Source organism: Melozone crissalis, unplaced genomic scaffold (assembly GCF_028551555.1).
Source record: "Melozone crissalis strain CALT ecotype California unplaced genomic scaffold, PUWL_Pcris_2 ptg000034l_1, whole genome shotgun sequence".
NCBI lineage: Eukaryota > Metazoa > Chordata > Aves > Passeriformes > Passerellidae > Melozone > Melozone crissalis.
In genome coordinates this window covers 11,548,891-11,558,346 of record NW_026535812.1, presented here as the reverse complement: position 1 = coordinate 11,558,346, position 9,456 = coordinate 11,548,891, and the positions used below count along the sequence as shown (strand labels likewise).

General features: G+C 43.2%; 1 protein-coding gene across 2 annotated transcripts in view; it reads left to right on the top strand.

The window, feature by feature from the left end:
* The first annotated feature begins 379 nt into the window (after positions 1 to 379).
* Positions 380 to 9,456, top strand: part of TFDP2 (transcription factor Dp-2) — a 46,921-nt gene continuing 37,844 nt past the window's right edge. For both annotated transcript variants that reach the window (XM_054283041.1, XM_054283040.1), the window contains exon 1: positions 380 to 476. The gene's annotated coding sequence lies outside the window, so the exon portion shown is untranslated. The remainder of the gene's footprint in view (positions 477 to 9,456) is intronic.

Genomic DNA, 9,456 nt, shown 5'->3' with positions numbered 1-9,456 from the left:
CACGCCCTTCCGCCCCGCCCCCCCGGCCCCGGCCCGGCCGATTGGCGAGCGGTGTGTGTACACACACGGGTCCGGGCCAATGGTGCGGGGAGGGCGCCTGACGTCGCGCGTCGCGGCAGCCAATGGGCGCTCCCGGCCGGCAGACGCCGCCAAGCTTGTGCGGGGGAGCAGGACCGGGTAGTGCTCGGCGCGGGGCGGGCGCGGGGGGGCGGCGGGGCCGGGCCGGGCCGGGGGCGCTGCGGGCGCTGCTGCCGCCACGCACCGGGGGCCGCCCGGGGGTCCCGGCTCCGGGGCCTCCTCGCCAGCGGCGAGTGCGCGGCGCCGGCCCGGCCGAGAGGCGTCGTCGGCGCGACTGGATCGCTCCTTGCCGCGGCGGCTGCCAAGGGACCGTCGCCGTCTCGTCGCCTCAGCGTCGCTGTCTGGGCCCAGCCCGCGCTGCCGCCCGCCTTACCTTCCGTCCCTGTTCGGGCCTGCTGGTGAGCGGGGGGCGGGTGTGGGGGGCCGTGAGGGGGAAGGGCAGCGCCTTTCTTCGGCGATCGGCGGCCGCCGCCCCCCAGTGCCCCGGGCGGCGCGGTCCCGCCGGCCCTGCCGCCCCCTCCCCGGTGCCGCCGGGCACCGGGCTCGCCCCACCTCGTCTCCCCCCGGTGCCTCAGGCCGGGCGGACCCGGGAGGCCGGGAGCCGGTGCCCGACACCTGCGGGCGGGCCCGGGCGGCGGTGACAGACGGGGCGCCTCCTCCATTGTGGGGCTGGGCCGCGGCGGGCCGTGCGGACTGCGGAGCGAGCGGCGGCCCGGCCGCGGCCCCGGGGCGGGAAGGCACCGGCCGGGAGCCCGGCCCTGCTCGGCCGTGCCCCAACTTCGTGTCGGGGCGGTTCTCACCCGCCGCTCTTATCGGGACAGGGTCAGTCCGGCACAACAACAACAAAACTTCCCTGCCTGCCTTTTCCTGGGAGTTCCAGGCCTGCCCGGGCTTCCAGCTGTAAAGGGCTCCGCGGCAGAGGTGAACCCAGTGTAAACACCGTCTGCTGCAGCTCAGCATACAAACAATGGCAGGAAAATACGGAATAAGCAAACTTCCTTGAAATATGGAAGAAAACCGCAAATGAGAGCGTTCTCTCTCATTGAGTAAAGGGGGGATGCCGAGCTGTGTATCACAGCTTGTGCTGCTCTCCTCTGGAGAAAGGACTTTGGGTTTCATTTTCTCTGTAAGTTCTTGATTTGGCAGAGAAAATGAATAGTTTTAATTGATATGATATAATATGCCGGGTAAACATTTTTTGCAAATTATTTCTTGGTCAGTTTTCGTAATTCTGAAAGCAGTTCTATTCTTTTTTTGACTCTTAATTAATATGGCTCACAGTGACTGTTTTCAACTACTATCACTGATGTAGCTTAATTATGTTGACTAAAGGTAGTAAAATGTTGGAGGTTGTGTAGTGCTGTAACAAATTGCAGCTTGATACAATCTTTGATTCAGAAATAATGTTATGCTGGTAAAAATGAATGCTGTTAAAAAATAAATTAATATATTTTCTCTATTCCTTTACCCTTCCCAGATTCACCTCAGTTCTTTTGATTATATTATATTCTGTCATACACAAAAATGAATCTGTATAAGTGTGGTGAGGACTGAGAGGACCAGTGTTCCAGGGCAAATGCAGACCTGTGTTTCACAGCCCGTATTTATGCCAATGCTCTGTATACTCACCAGTGGTTTTTATGCAGTGAAGTATTGAATTTCAGGAACTTCTGTTCAAACTAACATGGAGGGTGTTAAATATAGCACTTTGAAAAATACATGGAGGACTAAGGAGAAGTTTGTGTTATAGAAAAGAAAAGACTTTGCTGGAGAGGTGATCCAGAGGGAAAAAAGTCAACTTTTCTTTTGAAAAGTGTCTTACTGTGAAGCAAGTCTAGTGCCTCTAGAAGAGGACAGAGTAACAGGTCAAATGATTTAGTTCTATACTAGAAGAAAAAAAAATTATTAAATATTAATAGGATTGTCTCATGGGTGAATTTAAGAGTGATCTTATATTACTGTCAAATTATTTGGCTTTCTTTTAACCACTTCCTCTTTGCATAGCAAAAAGAAACCGTTTGACTTGTACTATCTTAATAGAATTAATTTTACAGAAAACACACCAGTGAGAGGAATGCTCTTAATTGCTGCAGAGGGCTCTGACTGGTGGCCTCCCTTTACAAAGTGGGAAGGTGCAGTTTTCAGAAGAGCATCTTGGCAGCAGCTCTCCAGTGTGAAAGGCACAGGCCAATACCCAGCTGGGCAGCAGCAGTGCTGTTCTGCAGGGGATGGCAGCAGGACAAGAGCATTCCTTATCTCTGGCTGCTCTTGTCTGTGTTGGACAGCACTGCAGAGACCTCTGGTGCATCTGGACACACTTCCTGAGCAGTTGTGAGCACCCTCCCAGTGAAGATCTTTCAGTAGCTTTGACTAAAATTGTTAAAGGTTTAGTGAAGAAACAGGGACCAAAATTCCAGCATTCCATCCTCTTCAGGGTGTATGGTGTTGGTGTAGATGTGCAGACCCTGCCACTGTGCCTTTGAGAGCTGAATGTGAGTCTCTAAATGCAATATAGAGTATAGAATATAGGGACTTGCATGGTATGAAGGGAAGCTCCTGCAGCCCATCCTATGTAGAGAGAAATATTTAAATTTCTGTATCCTCATGAGGAGCAGAATGAGTTCTAGTCATAGCCAGTGTAATTCAGTTCTTGGAATTGCATTTCTTCTTGTGTGCTGCCTTAATATAATGTTCTTAGGGCTGTCTCTAAAGAGTGATAATTTCTTAAATTGTTTGTTTTTTCATGTTTTGAGTGTAATGGTGTAAGACTTTCTCCACTGCTTTTCCAGTTATATTCGCTGTACGTGACTCTTGATGAATCAACAGTGAATCTTAAAATAGGGAAAATCAGCTGTCTGTTCTGCTGCAAGGAAATACACTTGTGGATTTTTTTCTGCATAAAGCCAAGAAACCACTGGAATCAGATGGGTTTGTCACAAAACTTTAGGTATTAGGTGAAAAACAGCCCCAATGTCTTGGTGTGGCAATAGGACACAACATGGTGGAGCTGAGGGCACAAATCCCACAATGTCTGTGGTGGGATCTGAGAAACCAGGGATATGCAAGGGAATATTGTAAGAGGAGCGGGTGTGCTAGGGAGAGAGAGTTTTGTAGCAACTTCCTGGATTGATTCTTCATGTTGTTTGTAACATCCAGTATTAGAATGAAGTGAATTCTTTTTCCCCCCATTATTTGATTTGTAGACCATGACTCTTCTGCAAGGATCTGAGGCAGTAGTAAGTGATCTTATTTTCAGTTTCATTAAAGGAGCTCCTTTGCTCCTTGGTCTGATGTCCTGTGTGATAGTTTCCAATAAAGGGCTTTACAGACTGCTCACATTTACTTTTATGCTTGTCAGTATTTATAGCATAAAAATCAATCTAAGCAAAACTGCAGGTCTACAATAGTTCAGTTTGTAAGACCACTGTAATGGAACCAAAGCACAGCTTTGTAGGATATCCTACTTCTAGTGAAATACAGAACAGTAATTAAATGAAAAAAGATGATGTTTGAAAATGATTTGAGGTCCAGCTATTCACTTAGTACTGTTGAAGAAACTCTTTGCCTTTCAGGACACGGTTTGCAAAATCCACAGCCTCCTGTGAAGCCATTTGTGAGGATATTTGTATTTACTGAAACCTAAAGCAACTCCTGGGTTTTTGTAGCACATGAAAAATAATGCTTTAGCCAGCTCACATCCAGAATTGGCTGTCACTGTGGAGCCTGAAACCAAGCTGGGAGAAGATGAGTGGTTGGTTGTGAGTGTGCTTGGTTGTGAACTGCAGCAATTCAGGTGTTGGCACAGTTTCATTCTTTGACTTGATAATGTTCAAAAGAGAAGGCAACTTGATTTTTGGTAACTTCCCAAATCAGTTAAGCATGAATTCTAGAAGGGGTTTCTTTAGAGGTATCTTTGAAGGCATTATCCAGAATTGTCACAGCACTGGGATCTTCCTGGTTTACAGTCCATAGGATATTTGACTGACTTGACCAGCCAGGTTTTAACATGACCTGTAGAAATCATCCACTTTATACAGGTGATGCTGTCTTCGCTGGTTTTGTGTTATTTCAGTCAGTGGATGTGCCCTGACCACCAGGTTTTACACAAACAGGGGTCAGAGGAAGCAGTGGTGGTAGCTGGGACTGCTTCTGTTCCTCTTTGCTAGCAGTGAATGGAGTGCCCAGGTCCAAACCATGGAATTTTTATTAACATCTAGAGACCAAATTCCATTTGGGAATGTAATTCTGGTCTTGCAGCTCAATTTATTTTTTCCTGTGGAGCTTAGAGTATGCTCCTCTTTGTGTTGTGTTTGGCAAGGCAGGTTTCTCCTGTTCCATCAGGTTCCTGCTGCTGCCAGATTTGTGTTGGTTTGGGTGGGAATAGCAGATGATTCAGTTGTGGCTCACAATCTCTTTAGTGCTTTTGTTGAGTCCCTCACTGACCTCTCTTGGGTGATTGTAACATCTGGCTGGGTGTATGGGAAGGTTAATTTGATAGGAATTCATAATCCATTTACCCATGGGTGGTGTACACAAATATGTTCTGTGTGAATAAGGGACCATTTTAATTTACTGTTTTCTTACTGCAGATTTCAGGGTGGGAAAAAAGAAAAATAAGGTCAGAAAGAAATTAGCAGGTTGCAACAGGTACTCACTGTCTTTAAGGCTGTGAATTTTAGTTGTATAGAGAAATTCTTCGATTTGGTAGCAGCTATTATAATGCTGTTTGTGGGAATTAAAGCCAATATATCAGTATCTGCTCATTAAGGCTTGTAAATGCCAATGCATTGACATACTGAAAGTCACTTGTGAGCTGTAATGGTCATCCAAGAATATATGGTGGTAACATGACCAGTAATTATGGATGAGATTACAAACTGCAAGTGAAAGTGAGCTTATGTCCTCAGAGTGAAATAAGAAACCGTGTGTGCATGGGCTCTCCGTTTCTGGGAAGGAAGGAGTTAGGTAACTTCCTTTTGTTATAAACTTGACCTTGAGATTTGAGGAATGTGAGAAATATATTGCTGTTCTCTTAAAGGTGCAATCAGCTTATTGTAGACTTCAGTTTATTTAAAATTCGACTTGCAATTGCAAATACATTCCAGCATTTTTTTAGATCGATAAATTCATACCAACAACTAATAAAATTTCAAGCTGTGTATTGATTTGGTATAACAGCAGACTTCTGCTCTCTGTCAAAAGCAAATTATTAATCCTGCTTCTTGCTGAATAAGAAATTGAGGAAGCTGTGATCTGGAGACAAAAATATCCCCCTTCCTAATGGATTTTTGAAGCATGCACACACCCCAGTGAATTCTTCAAAAGCACACAGTAGTCTTTATGTGAACAAGCAACCTGTTGTCACATTTCAATCCATAGGTAAACTTTGAGGGATCATGAATGCTTTTTCTCAGAAATGAACTGGTCAGTCAGTGGCCAGGTCTGAGGGTGGGTTCTGTCCTGTGCACAGCCTGAGGTGGCCCTGGGAGCTCTCAGGGCTCACAGCATTTGGAAAACTTTCCTGTAGCCCCTGTCAGCCCCACTGTTGGAGTTGTGGCAACATTGGAGCTGAGGTGGCTCACTGAGGGGCCAGGCAGCAATGGCAGCACTGGGAAGGAGTGGAAGGTGGAACAAGTGGGGTGGAAGGTCCCTTGTGGCAGGGGTGGGATCTCAGAGCAGTGCAGTAGATTTCATGGAACTGTGTGCTGTAATCAGTGTTTGTGAGCTTGTTCATCACCAGAAAAATCCCTTTTTGCCTTTGTACCAAATTATTATTAAAGAAGTATGAAATTTTAGTAACCTTTACCCTTTGATGTACACTGTTATAATCTTTGACCCATGCAAGAGTAGAGTTAAATAATGGCATTAAACTAGAGCAAAGCTTCTAGCAAACTATGAGGAAAATGGAAGAAATAGCTGCTAAGTCTTCATAATCAAGTTTTTTGTTGCCATATAACTTGGTGATTTTTAATTAAGTGCAAATGTCAAATTATCTTCAGTTCATTGGATGTTAAGATCCTTCCAGCTGCACAGTGCAGCCAAAAGTAGATCTCAACAGTGTGGTTAAACATATATTTGTCAATACACTGGTAATTCTGGAAAATTTTAAATCTCAAAATTAAAACTAACAAAACCAGGTTAATATCTAGAGCATTGTCTGATGTATCATACAGTGTATGGGCTGGTGTAAGGAAGAAGCTGGTGTGAATCTCAGTAGACAAAAAGATGCTGTTTTCAGCTGAGCTTGATTGAAAGAGGAGCCAATGTATTCTTGGCAATGCTCAAAGACCATCTTACCATGGCATTTTACAGTCATCACATAAATCACTACATTTTTTTCAAATGTCAATCCATTGTGAAAATGAAATTTCTTCAGGCAAAAATGTGTTTGTGAAAATACAGTGTGCTGTTTATTCTGAAAGGAAACTGTACCTGCTTCTTACTACTGAAGCAGGAGACTCCCAAGTGTTGTGCCTGTGTAGTAGTCAGCTATGGGCTAGGAACCCAGTGAGAGACCAAAAAATGAACTTATAGAATAGATTGTCTGCTTTAAAAAAAAAACCCTGCAGCTAAATTTCTCTTAATTCCAAATTTATCTTGCTAATGATAACAGTTGTCTATAAATCTATTAAAGACATTTTAGATCATGCTTGAAGTGTGCATGAATGTTCCCCCCTGTGCTGATGTCCGGCCCTGTGTACTCTGTCTTGAATGACAGAAACTGGTTTGGGGAATTAAAAGAGCCTTCAAAGGTTGGCATTTTGCTCGATCTTAACTACGTGATGAGATCTTCACTTTCAGTTTGTGTTCAGGTAGTTTTATCTTTCATTTGGATCTACGTTTGAAGCAGTAATCCTCATTTCCTTTTTGTGTTGTATAGCTGGGACAACTTCTGTGAATGGAAACCTTGAGCACTTTCAGCTAGGACAGGGTTTGAATCCAGCTTTGGATTTTCTTCCCATGTTACGTGTTCTTCTTGCTCAGACCTGTCTTCATTGCTGGTGTTCAGGATATTGAGTAGCCTCCATCAAACAGTGCTTCTTCTAGTCATGTATACATGTACAGTCACATACTGTGTGCATTGGTAGTAAATAATAGGTACAACAGTGAGTAAATACAATAAATAGTGGCAGTAATTGGGGTGTAGCATTTGGGATCCACTCTGAGTCCAGAATAGGGTCCAATTCATTTGTTGCCTCAGTATTTGCTACATTAAGTCCTTGAGGGGACATTTGCTTTTAGCAAACCACACAGGTTGGTGGATCTCCCTCATGGGGCTGAAGTGCTACAGTTTATACTCATTGAACTTGCAGGAATGCCTGCTCTGTTTTTCCAAGTTCTTTGTGCTGTGTAAACTTGAGTCATAATTACTGCTGTTGCCAGGAGGTGTCAGTTAATTTTTTCTGATGATACACTGGCATTTTGCTCGATCTTAACTACATGATGAGATCTTCACTTTCAGTTTGGGTTCAGGTAGTTTTATCTTTCATTTGGATCTAGGCTTGAAGCAGTAATCCTCATTTCCTTTTTGTGTTGTATAGTTGGGACATCTTCTGTGTTTTGGATTCACAGGCTGCAGCCTTTTAACTCAAGTAAAGGTGATTAAACATTGACAGTTTTAAACAGAATACTCTTCTCAAATTATTTTATTTTGTTAAAATTTGTAATATCCTTCAGTGGTCAAGTCAGACTTGCTTTGCTCAGTCTCTCTAATCACCTTGTCTGTTATCTATTAGGAGTGTTTTGAAGGCCTATGGTTCCTCACAGTAAAGGCTGGAAAAATAAGTTGTGATACCTGCCAGACCTTCATCATGCATGTCATGGTGGAGTTCCTTTCAAAGGCTTCCTTAGAGCTACTTTCTAATGTTATTTTCAAAATAAAAATTACTGTGTGACAGCTGAAGGTGGTGACTTATTTCCCATCCTGTGTATGTGACTTGTTGAATAAATACCTTGGTTGGCTTTTTTGAAGAGCTTCATTGAGTGACAAGCTGGATGTTATATGGCATTCCTGTCTTGGTTTTTTTTAGGGATTTTTTGTTGTTTTTTATTTTAAAAAGGAGTTAGATATTGAATCATGTTTTAGGAACAAGCTGGAGAAACACGTCCTGGGAGCAGGTGGATTTCTGATAAGTACTTAATAATTTTGAAATTTTACTGATCTGAAAACTTGAGACACACTGAAGCAGCATATGTGTAACAGGTGGTCTAAGCCATGGAGATGCTGTGCATAAATTAGTGGTTTAAAACTGAGCCTGTACTGATTAATAAGGAGTCTTTTTGTTACTGCTGTCTTCTGAAATCAGCCTTGTAATAGTTGAAAGTTAGTACTATGGAGAGGGATATGAAGAGTATAAATTGCTTTCTTGTGGGAAGACTGGTGTTATACAGGTTTCTTTTTCTTGAAACTCATCACACTTTCCTCTCAGCTGACCCAGTTACCTGGAATAATTTTCACTTTGCAATACTGTTTATCAGGTAAATGAGGAGAGGCACTCCTTAGTGGTGATAAAAATCATTCTAGTATACTAAAATATCTCTTTTTTCAAACCTTTCATATGTTCTGTAAAGACTTTTCATCATAACAATTAAGGTGATTGTCCAATAGTTGTCTTCATTTGTAGATGTTTATACTGATGTAATTTTACATAAATGGCACTTTCTGTGGGAACTGGCCTCTGGCACTGAGCAGGATCTTTGCATGGTGCTGGTCCAGGTGAGGGTGTGACTTGTACTGATCAAATTTTAGAAGAGAAACCAGGGTAAGTTTGGTCAAGCAGAGAACAGACTGTTATGTTATGGGGTAATTTAAAAATAACACTGGACAATAGATAGAAAATAAACATAAAAAAGAATGTAATGTTATTCTGCAGATAACTGTTTTCTGTTTTGCACTTTGTTGAGCTGGGATTCAGCTTCAAAATCACCAAAACATCAGAATAGATTTGGCATTTAACTCATAGCTAGAGTAGGCACAGATAAAACTGCTGTACTGTTTTGCTGTAACTAGAGCTTGGTTACCTGGGCTTCTGTAAATTTCATGCTCAGACTGGCTTTTTAATATCAGTGGCAGAAGTGATTAGAAAATATGTTCTAAAAGAAGCTACAGCTCAGAGTTTACAAAGTCAGGCAGTTTGATTGGCTCCTTGTACCATACAATATGTGACCAAAAGGCAATTTTATGGGAGTGGATTATAAACCAAGACTTAGCTTATGAAGGGACAAATGTAGTTCCAAAAAAAGCAGTCTTTGTGTCTCATGCGCTCTGGGCTCTGTCTTTATGCAGCTCCATTTCAGTAGAAACCAGCTAAAGAAGAAAAAAGGTTGAGTTTTATGTTTTTCTGTCTGTGTGGTGCATGCACATGCAGCAACTGGGAA